At 43.5% G+C, this 23,234-nt stretch overlaps 1 protein-coding gene and 1 long non-coding RNA gene across 5 annotated transcripts in view; one reads left to right on the plus strand and one right to left on the minus strand.

Moving 5' to 3' along the window:
• BCOR (BCL6 corepressor) overlaps positions 1–23,234 on the minus strand; it is a 299,651-nt gene that overhangs the window by 64,422 nt on the left and 211,995 nt on the right. For 2 of the 4 annotated variants that reach the window (XM_053706477.1, XM_053706473.1), the window contains exon 1: positions 3,928–4,225. The exons of the other annotated variants lie outside the window; for them this stretch is intronic. The gene's annotated coding sequence lies outside the window, so the exon portion shown is untranslated. Of the gene's footprint in view, positions 1–3,927; positions 4,226–23,234 lie in introns of those variants that run through there. 4 annotated transcript variants of the gene reach the window in all.
• Positions 4,390–23,234, plus strand: part of LOC128653277 (uncharacterized) — a 42,121-nt gene continuing 23,276 nt past the window's right edge. Inside the window, exon 1 of the long non-coding RNA XR_008401345.1 lies at positions 4,390–4,484. This is a non-coding gene — a long non-coding RNA (uncharacterized LOC128653277). The remainder of the gene's footprint in view (positions 4,485–23,234) is intronic.

Here is a 23,234-nt window from a genome sequence, read left to right on the forward strand (position 1 = left end):
ATAACAAACCCATAGTATAGAAGCAGTCTTTATAACGACCCATAGTATAGCAGCAGTCTATATAACAAACCCATAGTATAGCAGCAGCACTCTTTATAACAAACCCATAGTATAGCAGCAGTCTTTATAACAAACCCATAGTATAGCAGCAGCACTCTTTATAACAAACCCATAGTATAACAGCAGTCTTTATAACGACCCATAGAATAGCAGCACTCTTTATAACAAACCCATAGTATAGCAGCAGTCTTTATAAAGACCCATAGTATAGCAGCACTCTTTATAACAAACGTATAGTATAGCAGCAGTCTTTATAACAAACCTATATTATAACAGCAGTCTTTATAACGACCCATAGTATAGCAGCAGTCTTTATAACAAACCCATAATATAGCAGCAGTCTTTATAATGACCCATAGTATAGGAGCAGTCTTTATAATGACCCATAGTATAGCAGCAGTCTTTATAATGACCCATAGTATAGCAGCAGTCTTTATAACAAACCCATAGTATAGCAGCAGTCTTTATAAGAAACCCATAGTATAGCAGCAGCAGTCTTTATAACAAACCCATAGTATAGCAGCAGTCTTTATAAAGACCCATAGTATAGCAGCACTCTTTATAACAAACGTATAGTATAGCAGCACTCTTTATAACAAACCTATATTATAACAGCAGTCTTTATAACGACCCATAGTATAGCAGCAGTCTTTATAACAAACCCATAATATAGCAGCAGTCTTTATAACAAACCCATAATATAGCAGCAGTCTTTATAACAAACCTATATTATAACAGCAGTCTTTATAACGACCCATAGTATAGCAGCAGTCTTTATAACAAACCCATAATATAGCAGCAGTCTTTATAATGACCCATAGTATAGGAGCAGTCTTTATAACGACCCATAATATAACAGCAGTCTTTATAAAGACCTATAGTATAACAGCAGTCTTTATAACGACCTCGATCTTAGACATCACTTTTTAGGAAAACAAAACACAATATGGTTATTTTAAAGAAGGCCATGAAACCCTATAACATCTCCTGAATTATACCTAAAACCTATAGGGGCATTAATTATAACTATTATTATCAGGTATTTGTAGAGCGCCAACTGATTCCGCAGCGCTCTGCAATAGACTCTGCAACTAGCGCAATGTAGCGAGCGGAGAGAATATCTCACCTAGGTTCCTAGCTCAGGCTGTGCTGACCTAGGGTGTAGCGATCACATTTGCACAAGTTTATTACTAGAGGGGGGTTGGGTGAGTCCTCACAGACTAATTACACATAGACCGGTAAAACATGTTGCTGCTGATACCCTGCGAGTGTGCGGTCTAACGGGAATAGATGCTATTCTGTTTATTCCTGTAGCACCCTCTTTTGTGCCAGCTGCCCTCAATATAACACATGTTTTTTTATTATTATTATTATTTTTTGGGGGGGGATTTTCTGAAAGCAGAACAGGCAGCACATTAAAAGGGATGACAGGGGGTTTAATAAAATATATGTAATGGGGTTCGTACCTCCACCAAATACCTCGCTCATATTTATATTTGTGTGCAACATCTGCCTTCCCCAATGTTTATCCTGAGAGAGCCTTTTCTATAAACTGTAAAGATAGTGCCAGCGTCACATCACAATGATATGAGCATCCAATATAATTTACAGTACAACTTCTGTTTAAGCTCTATAACCCAATCATTTCGCTTATGCTGTAGCGAGCGGGTAGAATTGTCTAAGAAATACGGACTCGCGGGAGACTGGATCTATATTGCTCCCTATAGCGCAACCCCACTGTTTATCTGAATGGGATGCACTGCCACGGAACTTTCTCATAGAGTCCGGCAGAAATCCTCCATCCTGCACCCAAACCGATCGCTGGCGCTCTGCTACCATCTGAGTGTGCTCTAACCCGAGAAGGGCGTTTTTTTTCTACGCCCCAGTTGCAGAGAATACGAGATATAGATCTATTTCTGGGATCTCAATACATGGAAAAAGGAGGGCGATCTGTTTCCACACAATAGATTATACAGAACTATTTACTCACACGGGCAAGTGGAATTTTACGTGAGAACTTGCAAATAAGAATTGTAACAAACATTTGGGATAACCTAGACTTGGGTAGTCTATAAATCACCCATCTCTTGCCCCGCCCTAAAACCACAGATTTAGACGTCTGATGACACACCGCAACCTTCAGATTATATATTATTCGGAGCCCCATGCACTAAGTGATATTTATAGATGGCTAGGATGGCTCTCAATACAGATCACAAAACACATCTCCCCCGCGCTTCCCACAAAGAAACACAAAAAAACAACCTTCTGAGTTTTGTTGTTGTACTCACACTAGATTATATACACACAAACACACACACATATATATATACATAAATATATAACATATATACACACACACACACACATATATATATATACATAAATATATAACATATATACACACACACACACATATATATATATACATAAATATATAACATATATACACACACACACACATATATATATATACATAAATATATAACATATATACACACACACATATATATATATATATACATAAATATATAACATATATACACACACACATATAAATATATTTATATATATATATATATATATATATATATATATATATATATATATATATATATATATATATATATATATATATAACATATATACACACACACACATATATATATATACATAAATATATAACATATATACACACACACACACATATATATATACATAAATATATAACATATATACACACACACATATATAAATATATTTATATATATATATATATATCTATAACATATATACACACACACACACATATATATACATAAATATATAACATATATACACACACACATATATATATACATAAATATATAACATATATACACACACACACATATATAAATATATTTATATATATATATCTATAACATATATACACACACATACATATATATATATACATACATAAATATATATATATATATATCTATAACATATATACACACACACATACATATATATATATATACATACATAAATATATATAACATATATACACACACATTTAAATGTAATTTCAGTTAAAACATTAATACTCATTTCCTTCACTTTCAGTAGATTAGGGACTTTCCCCAAGAGTACACAAATTACCCACGTCCTGTCTCCAGGTCTCACATAAAGACACTCTGCAACCTTTAATTCTCAGTATACTGGGAGGTGGTTTTTGCATTGAGTGGAATATAAAAGTCGTATGGATCTCGCTTTTTGTTTCTCCCCCGGATATAGACAAATATGTGAGAGTCATTCTTGCACACTATACGGGTATTCTACTCAAAGTTTTACAAATAAAGCAATCTTATAACAGAAGGAACAGAGTATGATGTGGCGAATGAATCGCGAAAGGAAAATAAGAGTGGGAAGGAGAAAACTGTGTTAACAGTGACAATGTGATCACTCCGCGATCTCAATCCTGGCTGAGATAAATTGCACCTAGGGGCAAAAGCTAGCTCCGGGAGATCGCCAAGGGGGTTCCAGGAGCTTGCGGGAGGGGAAGGGGATAATCTTGTAAAGGTTAACAGGGTGGGGGGCAGGGAAACTCATTTAACTCCTTATTTGCAAGGAAGGTTTCCGGGCATTTGGTTGCACCCCGGTCAAACCCATAATGGCTGTAAAACAAAGACTAGATAGATTGCAAGCTTCGCTGCACATATTCCCACTGGCACCCCACACATTGCTCACAATACAAACATGACAAATCTTTTCCTTACAATATAAAAGAATCACTTGTAAACCACACGTTAGCTGTGTGATGGATAAATATACCATTAGGGAGCATTTAGTGCAAACTGCCCCTACAGCCCACTCTCTCACCTGCGCTTCACTCTCAGCCTCCGTGCACTCGCTCTCTTCTTTATGCAGCGGGAGATCCTCTACGGCACAGATCCTCCGGGCAAATCCCCATTAAACAAAAGCAGCCCAGTTGCAGCAATATCGCAGACATCCTTATAAATCCCTTATTTTATCCACGGTCTTCTCTGTATATCCCAAAGCCAGCATGAAATGACAATAAAGCCCCAGGAAGCGTACGCTGCTGTAATATTTCCTGCTATCTCCGGGAGAGCCAGTGACCTGCACCCGAGCGCAGCAAAGTTTATTATTGTTATTTGCAGGAGGCTCTGCACGCAGATGAGCTGCCGGGGAGGGGCGGGGCCTCCTCTAGCTGGGAGGAGGGGCACAGAGAGAGTGGGCTGGCGAGGTCAGTCTCTCGAGTCCCCAGGAGCGGTGGGAGGTGTTAGCAAAGCCGGAGACAGCCTCCTACCCCCGCCTGCCCGTGTTAAACTGGGGTGGCGGCGGCGGCTGATTCCCTGATGGTGCCAAGGAAGGTGAGAGTACGAAGGGCACCAGCTGGGGAAATGCTCAGTGCATAGGTAACAACTAGTCAATTACTAGCGCAACTCTTGTCTGATAATGAGAGATCATTTCAGTACTTGAAAAATAAAGTGATCGTTAAACATTTTTCTTCCTACTGCACAATGTGTATAATGGGACAGCGCAAGAATGTAACAGTAACACAACTGCAGAACCTTAGTAAAACTGTATTTACTAGTTGTTTATTATTACGGCGTATCTCCTACCACTAGTGCCTTAATAAAACTGTACTCACTAGTTGTTTAGCATTACTGTGTAGCTCATACCACTAGTGCCTTAGTAAAACTGTACTCGATATATGTGCAGTATTACTGTGTATCTCCTACCACTAGTGCCTTAGTAAAACTACTCACTATTTGTGTAGTATTATTGTGTATCTCATACCACTAGTGCCTTAGTAAAACTGTATTTACTAGTTGTTTATTATTACGGCGTATCTCCTACCACTAGTGCCTTAGTAAAACTGTACTCACTAGTTGTTTAGTATTACTGTGTATCTCATACCACTAGTGCCTTAGTAAAACTGTACTCACTAGTTGTTTAGCATTACTGTGTAGCTCATACCACTAGTGCCTTAGTAAAACTGTACTCACTATATGTGCAGTATTACTGTGTATCTCCTACCAATAGTGCCTTAGTAAAACTACTAACTATTTGTGTAGTATTATTGTGTATCTCATACCACTAGTGCCTTAGTAAAACTGTACTCATTAGTTGTTTAGCATTACTGTGTAGCTCATACCACTAGTGCCTTAGTAAAACTGTACTCATTATATGTGCAGTATTACTGTGTATCTCCTACCACTAGTGCCTTAGTAAAACTACTCACTATTTGTGTAGTATTATTGTGTATCTCATACCACTAGGGCCTTGTGTGCCTTAGTAAAACTGTACTCACTATATGTGCAGTATTATTGTGTATCTCATACCAGTACCACTAGTGCCTTAGTAAAACTGTACTCACTATATGTGCAGTATTATTGTGTATCTCCTACCACTAGTACCTTAGTAAAACTGTACTCACTATATGTGCTGTACCATTGTGTATCTCATACCACTAGTAAAGAGTAAAACTGTACTCACTATAAGTGCAGTACCATGTGTAAAGTGCCTTAGTAAAACTGTACACACTATATGTTCAGTGTTATTGTGTCTCTCATACAACATCACACACAAGAGCCTTGTATAGTACTGCAGCTATACACACTATACTGTATATGTTATATATATTAAATGTGCAGTACCATCGTGTATTTCATACTATTGCTTACTTCTGTAATGGTCTGTCTTCAACCGGGTGATCAGCACCATTGTGTATCTACAGATATGACACCCAGTGTGTGTCTAGTGTCCGTCACAATATTCAGCTATGTCACGATTACATTTGTACATTATGTGTGGCTCACATGTGAGACTACTGTCAGGATATGTGCCTTTGTGCTACATATTTATATACACTTTGCATGTAAAACACTGTGTATTAGTTACTACTACTGTAGGACCAATAGTTTGAATCGGTACTGTAGTTTTTGTGTTTAGAAGCCACACTAACTTGTCACTATTGCACATCTATACACCGAGTAGGTATCATATCTTATTAAGTGCGTTTCACGCTATATCTAGTGAGGGTGTAAGAAAGCCATCAATATAATAACTCTAATGGGTATATCTATACCCTACATCTGACACAATATAGTGACTGGCACAGCGCCGGAAACACAGCACTGCATATAATAACAGATTTTATACATCGACTAGTGAAGCAAAATGGTGCCAATTTCCAATGTGTGTGTGCATATGACAGTGGCAACCAATCTATTAGTGTAATGCAATGATCTATATAAAATATAAATGTATAAGTAATGCGATGCAGAAGATGGCCTCTACAATGCTTTCATGGCTCATAGACTTTATCCACAAGAAAAATCCATCAGCTAAGGGCTCTGACACTCGTCTGTGTATCACTGGTATAGTACAAAGTACTTGTGTTTTATGTAGAAGACATAGCTATTTCCATGTGTATAGACGTGCTGTATTACTGTGCCTGTGTGTGTCATGATCACATCTGTCATGTCTCATGCCATATCGTGTCACACTGACTTCATTTACATTGCTATCACGATATCTGACACACCTCACTAGTTATTATTCTGTGCATCACATGGAGTGGGGCCAGTGTTACCCAGTGTGGGTGTCCTATTGCCTATACATGTGTGTCTGTCTCCGCTAGACCTGCGTGTGTTATGACCACATACTGGTTATGTGGTGTTGCATAGTGTACACCGATGTCTGACTCTGTGAACTACTGTATCTGTCCCTTGTCACTGTGTATCAATACAACACCCTGTAATGTACTGTAACAGTAACTCATGGTCTCTGTGCTCATATTGTCCCCCACCAATTACATATTGTATTCACTATTGTGCGTCTTATTACAAGGTTAGTAATATGTACCGGTCTGAATAACAGCTCATTTGTGTGCATCATGTTATCATGCCTGCATGATGTGCTAACGTGTCCATTCTACTGTATGTACCATGCCTGCATGATGTGCTAACGTGTCCATTCTACTGTATGTACCATGTGTGCATGATGTGCTAACGTGTCCATTCTACTGTATGTACCATGTGTGCATGATGTGCTAACGTGTCCATCCTACTGTATGAACCATGTATGTATCATGTCTGTATGGATGTTCTAATGTGTCCATCCTACTGTATGTACCATGCCTGCATGATGTGCTAACGTGTCCATTCTACTGTATGTACCATGTGTGCATGATGTGCTAACGTGTCCATTCTACTGTATGTACCATGTGTGCATGATGTGCTAACGTGTCCATCCTACTGTATGAACCATGTATGTATCATGTCTGTATGGATGTTCTAATGTGTCCATCCTACTGTATGTACCATGTCTGTATGGTATGCTAACGTGGCAATCCTACTGTATGTACCATTTATGTACCATGTCTGTATGATATGCTAACGTGGCCAATGCCATACTACTGTATATACCATATATGTACCATGTCTGAATGATATGCTAACGTGTCCATCCTATTGTATGTACCATATATGTACCATATCTGCATGATGTGCTAACGTGTCCATCCTACTGTATGTACCATGTCTGTATGATGTGCTAATGTGTCCATCCTACTGTATGTACCATGTCTGTATGATATGCTAATGTGTCCATCCTACTGTATGTACCATGTGTGTATAATGTGCTAATGTGTCCATCCTACTGTATGTACCATGTGTGTATAATGTGCTAATGTGTCCATCCTACTGTATGTACCATGTGTGTATAATGTGCTAATGTGTCCATCCTACTGTATGTACCATGTCTGTATGATGTGCTAATGTATGTACCATGTCTGTATGATGTGCTATGTGTCCATCCTACTGTATGTACCATGTCTGTATAATGTGATAACGTGTCCATCCTACTGTATGTACCATGTGTGTATGATGTGATAACGTGTCCATCCTACTGTATGTACCATGTGTGTATAATGTGCTAACGTGTCCATCCTACTGCATGTACTATGTGTGTATAATGTGCTAACGTGTCCATCCTACTATATGTACTATGTGTGTATGATGTGCTAACGTGTCCATCCTACTGTATGTACTATGTGTGTATAATGTGCTAACGTGTCCATCCTACTGTATGTACTATGTGTGTATGATGTGCTAACGTGTCCATCCTACTGTATGTACCATGTGTGTATGATGTGCTAACGTGTCCATCCTACTGTATGTACCATGTGTGTATAATGTGCTAACGTGTCCATCCTACTGTATGTACCATGTGTGTATAATGTGCTAACGTGTCCATCCTACTGTATGTACCATGTGTGTATAATGTGCTAACGTGTCCATCCTACTGTATGTACTATGTGTGTATGATGTGCTAACGTGTCCATCCTACTGTATGTACCATGTGTGCATGATGTGCTAACGTGTCCATCCTACTGTATGTACCATGTGTGTATAATGTGCTAACGTGTCCATCCTACTGTATGTACCATGTGTGTATAATGTGCTAACGTGTCCATCCTACTGTATGTACTGTGTGTATGATGTGCTAACGTGTCCATCCTACTGTATGTACCATGTGTGTATAATGTGCTAACGTGTCCATCCTACTGTATGTACCATGTGTGTATAATGTGCTAACGTGTCCATCCTACTGTATGTACCATGTGTGTATAATGTGCTAACGTGTCCATCCTACTGTATGTACTATGTGTGTATAATGTGCTAACGTGTCCATCCTACTGTATGTACTATGTGTGTATAATGTGCTAACGTGTCCATCCTACTGTATGTACTATGTGTGCATGATGTGCTAACGTGTCCATCCTACTGTATGTACCATGTGTGCATGATGTGCTAACGTGTCCATCCTACTGTATGTACCATGTGTGCATGATGTGCTAACGTGTCCATCCTACTGTATGTACCATGTGTGTATAATGTGCTAACGTGTCCATCCTACTGTATGTACCATGTGTGTATAATGTGCTAACGTGTCCATCCTACTGTATGTACCATGTGTGTATAATGTGCTAACGTGTCCATCCTACTGTATGTACCATGTATACATTACCATGTGTGCTGTGCCTTTCCGGTGAACGTTTAGCACATTTAGTATTCTCACTAGTTTCTCCTTGAGTCATATTCATGCCTCCCTATACCATATGTCAGTTTGTGCGTGCTTGTACCGTACAACACAATGGCTCAGTGTGTACCTGTCTGTGTGTGTGTCTGTCTGTGTGTGTGTCTGTGTGTGTGTGGGGGGGGGGGGGCATTTCTAGAACAGTGATCCACCACACTTTCACTTACGGTATCTTCTATTGAAGGCATATCAAGCTAATGGCAAGAGGTATATCTCCCAGCTCCTGAACCTACCTATGTATTCTTTTCTACTAACTATACCAAGATATCATAAGTAAATTATAAGGCCGTTTGAAATATGTATGTTTAAATTATTATATATATATATATATATATAGGTTTAATGTCCCTTTAATTATTAAACAGTTTCACTCACATCTCCCTGCTATAATAAATCCCAGAGATAGTGGAGAGGTGGGGAAGATTGTTAGTGAATCTAGCCCAGTCTGTGCAGTCGGATAATATATCTATCGCACGTCCGGCCGTTGTCTATCCGTGTATCTGGTTATCTCTTGCTGTAGTTTGTTCCCACCCAGCGCCTCTCTGAGCTGTGCGCATCTCGCTCTTATTTTCCATAGTTAGGCTTGTGCACATCTCCCTTCCTCTATTGATCTCTGCGTCTCTTTCTTGTCATGTGAGAGATCTTTATCTGCATATCCACGTATCAGTAAACCTCAGTGATTTCTACAGATCTGATCTTGCAGGTGTGTTCATCCCACTGCGCACAATTTACACCGACAACAAAAGGTGACAGCAGTGTAACAAGAGTTTACTGCTCTCTGATTCATGTAATACAATTGTAATTATTGTCTCATTAATTCTATGTCTGATCTGGTCAATCAGATTGTGTTTCACGGTGTTATACAGTGTGCGCTTTATGTTACAGCATATATACAGGTTGTGTGTGCTGCTGTCAGATCCAGTGTACGAGCCTCTCCCGTATCTCTCTCCTGTGTTATCCACTCGCCTGTCTCTCACTAGCTCTTATTTTGGCACCTCCCCCCACAGCGCCTGGAACGTGGCCAATTTCCACTGTCTGTGGCCTCTAATTCCTCCTGAGCTGCAGCGGCTCTGTGTGTGCTGTGTATAGCGCTAGCACCTCATTGCCTCACACACATAGCGTCATATTTCTTATTTTGCATAAATAAAAAGAGAGAAGCGCTCAACCTGGGAACGAACAATAGCATAATAGCTTGTTCTATGGCTAGTTACCACCCTAGAAGCAGCCTCTTTTTGCTCAATATGTGCCTTTCACAGAGAAGAACTTTCCTGTAGCATATCAGTCTGATCCTGACTTAACAGTGCAGTCCAGCCCCGAAATACCAGGCAATCCCTCTCTGAACAAGAGAAATAGCAAAACCCCAGACGTACGTTTCGGCCTATTGTGGGCCTCGTCAGTGAGGTGCAGCCATATCCCTCTAGGCACACTGAGCAACGGGTCCACGTCTGGATTACCGCATCACACTTAGGGAGACTTCCCTAAGTGTCATAATTTGCATAAATAAAAAGAGAGAAGCGCTCAACCTGGGAGCGAACAATAGCATAATAGCTTGTTCTATGGCTAGTTACCACCCTAGAAGCAGCCTCTTTTTGCTCAATATGTGCCTTTCACAGAGAAGAACTTTCCTGTAGCATATCAGTCTGATCCTGACTTAACAGTGCAGTCCAGCCCCGAAATACCAGGCAATCCCTCTCTGAACAAGAGAAATAGCAAAACCCCAGACGTACGTTTCGGCCTATTGTGGGCCTCGTCAGTGAGGTGCAGCCATATCCCTCTAGGCACACTGAGCAACGGGTCCACGTCTGGATTACCGCATCACACTTAGGGAGACTTCCCTAAGTGTCATAATTTGCATAAATAAAAAGAGAGAAGCGCTCAACCTGGGAACGAACAATAGCATAATAGCTTGTTCTATGGCTAGTTACCACCCTAGAAGCAGCCTCTTTTTGCTCAATATGTGCCTTTCACAGAGAAGAACTTTCCTGTAGCATATCAGTCTGATCCTGACTTAACAGTGCAGTCCAGCCCCGAAATACCAGGCAATCCCTCTCTGAACAAGAGAAATAGCAAAACCCCAGACGTACGTTTCGGCCTATTGTGGGCCTCGTCAGTGAGGTGCAGCCATATCCCTCTAGGCACACTGAGCAACGGGTCCACGTCTGGATTACCGCATCACACTTAGGGAGACTTCCCTAAGTGTCATAATTTGCATAAATAAAAAGAGAGAAGCGCTCAACCTGGGAACGAACAATAGCATAATAGCTTGTTCTATGGCTAGTTACCACCCTAGAAGCAGCCTCTTTTTGCTCAATATGTGCCTTTCACAGAGAAGAACTTTCCTGTAGCATATCAGTCTGATCCTGACTTAACAGTGCAGTCCAGCCCCGAAATACCAGGCAATCCCTCTCTGAACAAGAGAAATAGCAAAACCCCAGACGTACGTTTCGGCCTATTGTGGGCCTCGTCAGTGAGGTGCAGCCATATCCCTCTAGGCACACTGAGCAACGGGTCCACGTCTGGATTACCGCATCACACTTAGGGAGACTTCCCTAAGTGTCATAATTTGCATAAATAAAAAGAGAGAAGCGCTCAACCTGGGAACGAACAATAGCATAATAGCTTGTTCTATGGCTAGTTACCACCCTAGAAGCAGCCTCTTTTTGCTCAATATGTGCCTTTCACAGAGAAGAACTTTCCTGTAGCATATCAGTCTGATCCTGACTTAACAGTGCAGTCCAGCCCCGAAATACCAGGCAATCCCTCTCTGAACAAGAGAAATAGCAAAACCCCAGACGTACGTTTCGGCCTATTGTGGGCCTCGTCAGTGAGGTGCAGCCATATCCCTCTAGGCACACTGAGCAACGGGTCCACGTCTGGATTACCGCATCACACTTAGGGAGACTTCCCTAAGTGTCATAATTTGCATAAATAAAAAGAGAGAAGCGCTCAACCTGGGAACGAACAATAGCATAATAGCTTGTTCTATGGCTAGTTACCACCCTAGAAGCAGCCTCTTTTTGCTCAATATGTGCCTTTCACAGAGAAGAACTTTCCTGTAGCATATCAGTCTGATCCTGACTTAACAGTGCAGTCCAGCCCCGAAATACCAGGCAATCCCTCTCTGAACAAGAGAAATAGCAAAACCCCAGACGTACGTTTCGGCCTATTGTGGGCCTCGTCAGTGAGGTGCAGCCATATCCCTCTAGGCACACTGAGCAACGGGTCCACGTCTGGATTACCGCATCACACTTAGGGAGACTTCCCTAAGTGTCATAATTTGCATAAATAAAAAGAGAGAAGCGCTCAACCTGGGAACGAACAATAGCATAATAGCTTGTTCTATGGCTAGTTACCACCCTAGAAGCAGCCTCTTTTTGCTCAATATGTGCCTTTCACAGAGAAGAACTTTCCTGTAGCATATCAGTCTGATCCTGACTTAACAGTGCAGTCCAGCCCCGAAATACCAGGCAATCCCTCTCTGAACAAGAGAAATAGCAAAACCCCAGACGTACGTTTCGGCCTATTGTGGGCCTCGTCAGTGAGGTGCAGCCATATCCCTCTAGGCACACTGAGCAACGGGTCCACGTCTGGATTACCGCATCACACTTAGGGAGACTTCCCTAAGTGTCATAATTTGCATAAATAAAAAGAGAGAAGCGCTCAACCTGGGAACGAACAATAGCATAATAGCTTGTTCTATGGCTAGTTACCACCCTAGAAGCAGCCTCTTTTTGCTCAATATGTGCCTTTCACAGAGAAGAACTTTCCTGTAGCATATCAGTCTGATCCTGACTTAACAGTGCAGTCCAGCCCCGAAATACCAGGCAATCCCTCTCTGAACAAGAGAAATAGCAAAACCCCAGACGTACGTTTCGGCCTATTGTGGGCCTCGTCAGTGAGGTGCAGCCATATCCCTCTAGGCACACTGAGCAACGGGTCCACGTCTGGATTACCGCATCACACTTAGGGAGACTTCCCTAAGTGTCATAATTTGCATAAATAAAAAGAGAGAAGCGCTCAACCTGGGAACGAACAATAGCATAATAGCTTGTTCTATGGCTAGTTACCACCCTAGAAGCAGCCTCTTTTTGCTCAATATGTGCCTTTCACAGAGAAGAACTTTCCTGTAGCATATCAGTCTGATCCTGACTTAACAGTGCAGTCCAGCCCCGAAATACCAGGCAATCCCTCTCTGAACAAGAGAAATAGCAAAACCCCAGACGTACGTTTCGGCCTATTGTGGGCCTCGTCAGTGAGGTGCAGCCATATCCCTCTAGGCACACTGAGCAACGGGTCCACGTCTGGATTACCGCATCACACTTAGGGAGACTTCCCTAAGTGTCATAATTTGCATAAATAAAAAGAGAGAAGCGCTCAACCTGGGAACGAACAATAGCATAATAGCTTGTTCTATGGCTAGTTACCACCCTAGAAGCAGCCTCTTTTTGCTCAATATGTGCCTTTCACAGAGAAGAACTTTCCTGTAGCATATCAGTCTGATCCTGACTTAACAGTGCAGTCCAGCCCCGAAATACCAGGCAATCCCTCTCTGAACAAGAGAAATAGCAAAACCCCAGACGTACGTTTCGGCCTATTGTGGGCCTCGTCAGTGAGGTGCAGCCATATCCCTCTAGGCACACTGAGCAACGGGTCCACGTCTGGATTACCGCATCACACTTAGGGAGACTTCCCTAAGTGTCATAATTTGCATAAATAAAAAGAGAGAAGCGCTCAACCTGGGAACGAACAATAGCATAATAGCTTGTTCTATGGCTAGTTACCACCCTAGAAGCAGCCTCTTTTTGCTCAATATGTGCCTTTCACAGAGAAGAACTTTCCTGTAGCATATCAGTCTGATCCTGACTTAACAGTGCAGTCCAGCCCCGAAATACCAGGCAATCCCTCTCTGAACAAGAGAAATAGCAAAACCCCAGACGTACGTTTCGGCCTATTGTGGGCCTCGTCAGTGAGGTGCAGCCATATCCCTCTAGGCACACTGAGCAACGGGTCCACGTCTGGATTACCGCATCACACTTAGGGAGACTTCCCTAAGTGTCATAATTTGCATAAATAAAAAGAGAGAAGCGCTCAACCTGGGAACGAACAATAGCATAATAGCTTGTTCTATGGCTAGTTACCACCCTAGAAGCAGCCTCTTTTTGCTCAATATGTGCCTTTCACAGAGAAGAACTTTCCTGTAGCATATCAGTCTGATCCTGACTTAACAGTGCAGTCCAGCCCCGAAATACCAGGCAATCCCTCTCTGAACAAGAGAAATAGCAAAACCCCAGACGTACGTTTCGGCCTATTGTGGGCCTCGTCAGTGAGGTGCAGCCATATCCCTCTAGGCACACTGAGCAACGGGTCCACGTCTGGATTACCGCATCACACTTAGGGAGACTTCCCTAAGTGTCATAATTTGCATAAATAAAAAGAGAGAAGCGCTCAACCTGGGAACGAACAATAGCATAATAGCTTGTTCTATGGCTAGTTACCACCCTAGAAGCAGCCTCTTTTTGCTCAATATGTGCCTTTCACAGAGAAGAACTTTCCTGTAGCATATCAGTCTGATCCTGACTTAACAGTGCAGTCCAGCCCCGAAATACCAGGCAATCCCTCTCTGAACAAGAGAAATAGCAAAACCCCAGACGTACGTTTCGGCCTATTGTGGGCCTCGTCAGTGAGGTGCAGCCATATCCCTCTAGGCACACTGAGCAACGGGTCCACGTCTGGATTACCGCATCACACTTAGGGAGACTTCCCTAAGTGTCATAATTTGCATAAATAAAAAGAGAGAAGCGCTCAACCTGGGAACGAACAATAGCATAATAGCTTGTTCTATGGCTAGTTACCACCCTAGAAGCAGCCTCTTTTTGCTCAATATGTGCCTTTCACAGAGAAGAACTTTCCTGTAGCATATCAGTCTGATCCTGACTTAACAGTGCAGTCCAGCCCCGAAATACCAGGCAATCCCTCTCTGAACAAGAGAAATAGCAAAACCCCAGACGTACGTTTCGGCCTATTGTGGGCCTCGTCAGTGAGGTGCAGCCATATCCCTCTAGGCACACTGAGCAACGGGTCCACGTCTGGATTACCGCATCACACTTAGGGAGACTTCCCTAAGTGTCATAATTTGCATAAATAAAAAGAGAGAAGCGCTCAACCTGGGAACGAACAATAGCATAATAGCTTGTTCTATGGCTAGTTACCACCCTAGAAGCAGCCTCTTTTTGCTCAATATGTGCCTTTCACAGAGAAGAACTTTCCTGTAGCATATCAGTCTGATCCTGACTTAACAGTGCAGTCCAGCCCCGAAATACCAGGCAATCCCTCTCTGAACAAGAGAAATAGCAAAACCCCAGACGTACGTTTCGGCCTATTGTGGGCCTCGTCAGTGAGGTGCAGCCATATCCCTCTAGGCACACTGAGCAACGGGTCCACGTCTGGATTACCGCATCACACTTAGGGAGACTTCCCTAAGTGTCATAATTTGCATAAATAAAAAGAGAGAAGCGCTCAACCTGGGAACGAACAATAGCATAATAGCTTGTTCTATGGCTAGTTACCACCCTAGAAGCAGCCTCTTTTTGCTCAATATGTGCCTTTCACAGAGAAGAACTTTCCTGTAGCATATCAGTCTGATCCTGACTTAACAGTGCAGTCCAGCCCCGAAATACCAGGCAATCCCTCTCTGAACAAGAGAAATAGCAAAACCCCAGACGTACGTTTCGGCCTATTGTGGGCCTCGTCAGTGAGGTGCAGCCATATCCCTCTAGGCACACTGAGCAACGGGTCCACGTCTGGATTACCGCATCACACTTAGGGAGACTTCCCTAAGTGTCATAATTTGCATAAATAAAAAGAGAGAAGCGCTCAACCTGGGAACGAACAATAGCATAATAGCTTGTTCTATGGCTAGTTACCACCCTAGAAGCAGCCTCTTTTTGCTCAATATGTGCCTTTCACAGAGAAGAACTTTCCTGTAGCATATCAGTCTGATCCTGACTTAACAGTGCAGTCCAGCCCCGAAATACCAGGCAATCCCTCTCTGAACAAGAGAAATAGCAAAACCCCAGACGTACGTTTCGGCCTATTGTGGGCCTCGTCAGTGAGGTGCAGCCATATCCCTCTAGGCACACTGAGCAACGGGTCCACGTCTGGATTACCGCATCACACTTAGGGAGACTTCCCTAAGTGTCATAATTTGCATAAATAAAAAGAGAGAAGCGCTCAACCTGGGAACGAACAATAGCATAATAGCTTGTTCTATGGCTAGTTACCACCCTAGAAGCAGCCTCTTTTTGCTCAATATGTGCCTTTCACAGAGAAGAACTTTCCTGTAGCATATCAGTCTGATCCTGACTTAACAGTGCAGTCCAGCCCCGAAATACCAGGCAATCCCTCTCTGAACAAGAGAAATAGCAAAACCCCAGACGTACGTTTCGGCCTATTGTGGGCCTCGTCAGTGAGGTGCAGCCATATCCCTCTAGGCACACTGAGCAACGGGTCCACGTCTGGATTACCGCATCACACTTAGGGAGACTTCCCTAAGTGTCATAATTTGCATAAATAAAAAGAGAGAAGCGCTCAACCTGGGAACGAACAATAGCATAATAGCTTGTTCTATGGCTAGTTACCACCCTAGAAGCAGCCTCTTTTTGCTCAATATGTGCCTTTCACAGAGAAGAACTTTCCTGTAGCATATCAGTCTGATCCTGACTTAACAGTGCAGTCCAGCCCCGAAATACCAGGCAATCCCTCTCTGAACAAGAGAAATAGCAAAACCCCAGACGTACGTTTCGGCCTATTGTGGGCCTCGTCAGTGAGGTGCAGCCATATCCCTCTAGGCACACTGAGCAACGGGTCCACGTCTGGATTACCGCATCACACTTAGGGAGACTTCCCTAAGTGTCATAATTTGCATAAATAAAAAGAGAGAAGCGCTCAACCTGGGAACGAACAAAAGCATAATAGCTTGTTCTATGGCTAGTTACCACCCTAGAAGCAGCCTCTTTTTGCTCAATATGTGCCTTTCACAGAGAAGAACTTTCCTGTAGCATATCAGTCTGATCCTGACTTAACAGTGCAGTCCAGCCCCGAAATACCAGGCAATCCCTCTCTGAACAAGAGAAATAGCAAAACCCCAGACGTACGTTTCGGCCTATTGTGGGCCTCGTCAGTGAGGTGCAGCCATATCCCTCTAGGCACACTGAGCAACGGGTCCACGTCTGGATTACCGCATCACACTTAGGGAGACTTCCCTAAGTGTCATAATTTGCATAAATAAAAAGAGAGAAGCGCTCAACCTGGGAACGAACAATAGCATAATAGCTTGTTCTATGGCTAGTTACCACCCTAGAAGCAGCCTCTTTTTGCTCAATATGTGCCTTTCACAGAGAAGAACTTTCCTGTAGCATATCAGTCTGATCCTGACTTAACAGTGCAGTCCAGCCCCGAAATACCAGGCAATCCCTCTCTGAACTGATATGCTACAGGAAAGTTCTTCTCTGTGAAAGGCACATATTGAGCAAAAAGAGGCTGCTTCTAGGGTGGTAACTAGCCATAGAACAAGCTATTATGCTATTGTTCGTTCCCAGGTTGAGCGCTTCTCTCTTTTTATTTATGCAAATTATGACACTTAGGGAAGTCTCCCTAAGTGTGATGCGGGAATCCAGACGTGGACCCGTTGCTCAATGTGCCTAGAGAGATACTGCTGCACCTCACTGACGAGGCCCACAATAGGCCGAAACGTACGTCTGGGGTTTTGCTGTTTCTCTTGTTCAGAGAGGGATTGCCTGGTATTTCGGGGCTGGACTGTACTGTGAAGTCAGGATCAGACTGATATGCTACAGGAAAGTTCTTCTCTGTGAAAGGCACATATTGAGCAAAAAGAGGCTGCTTCTAGGGTGGTAACTAGCCATAGAACAAGCTATTATGCTATTGTTCGTTCCCAGGTTGAGCGCTTCTCTCTTTTTATTTATGCAAATTATGACACTTAGGGAAGTCTCCCTAAGTGTGATGCGGGAATCCAGACGTGGACCCGTTGCTCAATGTGCCTAGAGAGATACTGCTGCACCTCACTGACGAGGCCCACAATAGGCCGAAACGTACGTCTGGGGTTTTGCTGTTTCTCTTGTTCAGAGAGGGATTGCCTGGTATTTCGGGGCTGGACTGTACTGTGAAGTCAGGATCAGACTGATATGCTACAGGAAAGTTCTTCTCTGTGAAAGGCACATATTGAGCAAAAAGAGGCTGCTTCTAGGGTGGTAACTAGCCATAGAACAAGCTATTATGCTATTGTTCGTTCCCAGGTTGAGCGCTTCTCTCTTTTTATTTATGCAAATTATGACACTTAGGGAAGTCTCCCTAAGTGTGATGCGGGAATCCAGACGTGGACCCGTTGCTCAATGTGCCTAGAGAGATACTGCTGCACCTCACTGACGAGGCCCACAATAGGCCGAAACGTACGTCTGGGGTTTTGCTGTTTCTCTTGTTCAGAGAGGGATTGCCTGGTATTTCGGGGCTGGACTGTACTGTGAAGTCAGGATCAGACTGATATGCTACAGGAAAGTTCTTCTCTGTGAAAGGCACATATTGAGCAAAAAGAGGCTGCTTCTAGGGTGGTAACTAGCCATAGAACAAGCTATTATGCTATTGTTCGTTCCCAGGTTGAGCGCTTCTCTCTTTTTATTTATGCAAATTATGACACTTAGGGAAGTCTCCCTAAGTGTGATGCGGGAATCCAGACGTGGACCCGTTGCTCAATGTGCCTAGAGAGATACTGCTGCACCTCACTGACGAGGCCCACAATAGGCCGAAACGTACGTCTGGGGTTTTGCTGTTTCTCTTGTTCAGAGAGGGATTGCCTGGTATTTCGGGGCTGGACTGTACTGTGAAGTCAGGATCAGACTGATATGCTACAGGAAAGTTCTTCTCTGTGAAAGGCACATATTGAGCAAAAAGAGGCTGCTTCTAGGGTGGTAACTAGCCATAGAACAAGCTATTATGCTATTGTTCGTTCCCAGGTTGAGCGCTTCTCTCTTTTTATTTATGCAAATTATGACACTTAGGGAAGTCTCCCTAAGTGTGATGCGGGAATCCAGACGTGGACCCGTTGCTCAATGTGCCTAGAGAGATACTGCTGCACCTCACTGACGAGGCCCACAATAGGCCGAAACGTACGTCTGGGGTTTTGCTGTTTCTCTTGTTCAGAGAGGGATTGCCTGGTATTTCGGGGCTGGACTGTACTGTGAAGTCAGGATCAGACTGATATGCTACAGGAAAGTTCTTCTCTGTGAAAGGCACATATTGAGCAAAAAGAGGCTGCTTCTAGGGTGGTAACTAGCCATAGAACAAGCTATTATGCTATTGTTCGTTCCCAGGTTGAGCGCTTCTCTCTTTTTATTTATGCAAATTATGACACTTAGGGAAGTCTCCCTAAGTGTGATGCGGGAATCCAGACGTGGACCCGTTGCTCAATGTGCCTAGAGAGATACTGCTGCACCTCACTGACGAGGCCCACAATAGGCCGAAACGTACGTCTGGGGTTTTGCTGTTTCTCTTGTTCAGAGAGGGATTGCCTGGTATTTCGGGGCTGGACTGTACTGTGAAGTCAGGATCAGACTGATATGCTACAGGAAAGTTCTTCTCTGTGAAAGGCACATATTGAGCAAAAAGAGGCTGCTTCTAGGGTGGTAACTAGCCATAGAACAAGCTATTATGCTATTGTTCGTTCCCAGGTTGAGCGCTTCTCTCTTTTTATTTATGCAAATTATGACACTTAGGGAAGTCTCCCTAAGTGTGATGCGGGAATCCAGACGTGGACCCGTTGCTCAATGTGCCTAGAGAGATACTGCTGCACCTCACTGACGAGGCCCACAATAGGCCGAAACGTACGTCTGGGGTTTTGCTGTTTCTCTTGTTCAGAGAGGGATTGCCTGGTATTTCGGGGCTGGACTGTACTGTGAAGTCAGGATCAGACTGATATGCTACAGGAAAGTTCTTCTCTGTGAAAGGCACATATTGAGCAAAAAGAGGCTGCTTCTAGGGTGGTAACTAGCCATAGAACAAGCTATTATGCTATTGTTCGTTCCCAGGTTGAGCGCTTCTCTCTTTTTATTTATGCAAATTATGACACTTAGGGAAGTCTCCCTAAGTGTGATGCGGGAATCCAGACGTGGACCCGTTGCTCAATGTGCCTAGAGAGATACTGCTGCACCTCACTGACGAGGCCCACAATAGGCCGAAACGTACGTCAGGGGGTTTTGCTGTTTCTCTTGTTCAGAGAGGGATTGCCTGGTATTTCGGGGCTGGACTGTACTGTGAAGTCAGGATCAGACTGATATGCTACAGGAAAGTTCTTCTCTGTGAAAGGCACATATTGAGCAAAAAGAGGCTGCTTCTAGGGTGGTAACTAGCCATAGAACAAGCTATTATGCTATTGTTCGTTCCCAGGTTGAGCGCTTCTCTCTTTTTATTTATGCAAATTATGACACTTAGGGAAGTCTCCCTAAGTGTGATGCGGGAATCCAGACGTGGACCCGTTGCTCAATGTGCCTAGAGAGATACTGCTGCACCTCACTGACGAGGCCCACAATAGGCCGAAACGTACGTCTGGGGTTTTGCTGTTTCTCTTGTTCAGAGAGGGATTGCCTGGTATTTCGGGGCTGGACTGTACTGTGAAGTCAGGATCAGACTGATATGCTACAGGAAAGTTCTTCTCTGTGAAAGGCACATATTGAGCAAAAAGAGGCTGCTTCTAGGGTGGTAACTAGCCATAGAACAAGCTATTATGCTATTGTTCGTTCCCAGGTTGAGCGCTTCTCTCTTTTTATTTATGCAAATTATGACACTTAGGGAAGTCTCCCTAAGTGTGATGCGGGAATCCAGACGTGGACCCGTTGCTCAATGTGCCTAGAGAGATACTGCTGCACCTCACTGACGAGGCCCACAATAGGCCGAAACGTACGTCTGGGGTTTTGCTGTTTCTCTTGTTCAGAGAGGGATTGCCTGGTATTTCGGGGCTGGACTGTACTGTGAAGTCAGGATCAGACTGATATGCTACAGGAAAGTTCTTCTCTGTGAAAGGCACATATTGAGCAAAAAGAGGCTGCTTCTAGGGTGGTAACTAGCCATAGAACAAGCTATTATGCTATTGTTCGTTCCCAGGTTGAGCGCTTCTCTCTTTTTATTTATGCAAATTATGACACTTAGGGAAGTCTCCCTAAGTGTGATGCGGGAATCCAGACGTGGACCCGTTGCTCAATGTGCCTAGAGAGATACTGCTGCACCTCACTGACGAGGCCCACAATAGGCCGAAACGTACGTCTGGGGTTTTGCTGTTTCTCTTGTTCAGAGAGGGATTGCCTGGTATTTCGGGGCTGGACTGTACTGTGAAGTCAGGATCAGACTGATATGCTACAGGAAAGTTCTTCTCTGTGAAAGGCACATATTGAGCAAAAAGAGGCTGCTTCTAGGGTGGTAACTAGCCATAGAACAAGCTATTATGCTATTGTTCGTTCCCAGGTTGAGCGCTTCTCTCTTTTTATTTATGCAAATTATGACACTTAGGGAAGTCTCCCTAAGTGTGATGCGGGAATCCAGACGTGGACCCGTTGCTCAATGTGCCTAGAGAGATACTGCTGCACCTCACTGACGAGGCCCACAATAGGCCGAAACGTACGTCTGGGGTTTTGCTGTTTCTCTTGTTCAGAGAGGGATTGCCTGGTATTTCGGGGCTGGACTGTACTGTGAAGTCAGGATCAGACTGATATGCTACAGGAAAGTTCTTCTCTGTGAAAGGCACATATTGAGCAAAAAGAGGCTGCTTCTAGGGTGGTAACTAGCCATAGAACAAGCTATTATGCTATTGTTCGTTCCCAGGTTGAGCGCTTCTCTCTTTTTATTTATGCAAATTATGACACTTAGGGAAGTCTCCCTAAGTGTGATGCGGGAATCCAGACGTGGACCCGTTGCTCAATGTGCCTAGAGAGATACTGCTGCACCTCACTGACGAGGCCCACAATAGGCCGAAACGTACGTCTGGGGTTTTGCTGTTTCTCTTGTTCAGAGAGGGATTGCCTGGTATTTCGGGGCTGGACTGTACTGTGAAGTCAGGATCAGACTGATATGCTACAGGAAAGTTCTTCTCTGTGAAAGGCACATATTGAGCAAAAAGAGGCTGCTTCTAGGGTGGTAACTAGCCATAGAACAAGCTATTATGCTATTGTTCGTTCCCAGGTTGAGCGCTTCTCTCTTTTTATTTATGCAAATTATGACACTTAGGGAAGTCTCCCTAAGTGTGATGCGGGAATCCAGACGTGGACCCGTTGCTCAATGTGCCTAGAGAGATACTGCTGCACCTCACTGACGAGGCCCACAATAGGCCGAAACGTACGTCTGGGGTTTTGCTGTTTCTCTTGTTCAGAGAGGGATTGCCTGGTATTTCGGGGCTGGACTGTACTGTGAAGTCAGGATCAGACTGATATGCTACAGGAAAGTTCTTCTCTGTGAAAGGCACATATTGAGCAAAAAGAGGCTGCTTCTAGGGTGGTAACTAGCCATAGAACAAGCTATTATGCTATTGTTCGTTCCCAGGTTGAGCGCTTCTCTCTTTTTATTTATGCAAATTATGACACTTAGGGAAGTCTCCCTAAGTGTGATGCGGGAATCCAGACGTGGACCCGTTGCTCAATGTGCCTAGAGAGATACTGCTGCACCTCACTGACGAGGCCCACAATAGGCCGAAACGTACGTCTGGGGTTTTGCTGTTTCTCTTGTTCAGAGAGGGATTGCCTGGTATTTCGGGGCTGGACTGTACTGTGAAGTCAGGATCAGACTGATATGCTACAGGAAAGTTCTTCTCTGTGAAAGGCACATATTGAGCAAAAAGAGGCTGCTTCTAGGGTGGTAACTAGCCATAGAACAAGCTATTATGCTATTGTTCGTTCCCAGGTTGAGCGCTTCTCTCTTTTTATTTATGCAAATTATGACACTTAGGGAAGTCTCCCTAAGTGTGATGCGGGAATCCAGACGTGGACCCGTTGCTCAATGTGCCTAGA

The sequence above is a fragment of the Bombina bombina genome, chromosome 3 (assembly GCF_027579735.1).
Source record: "Bombina bombina isolate aBomBom1 chromosome 3, aBomBom1.pri, whole genome shotgun sequence".
Lineage (NCBI taxonomy): Eukaryota > Metazoa > Chordata > Amphibia > Anura > Bombinatoridae > Bombina > Bombina bombina.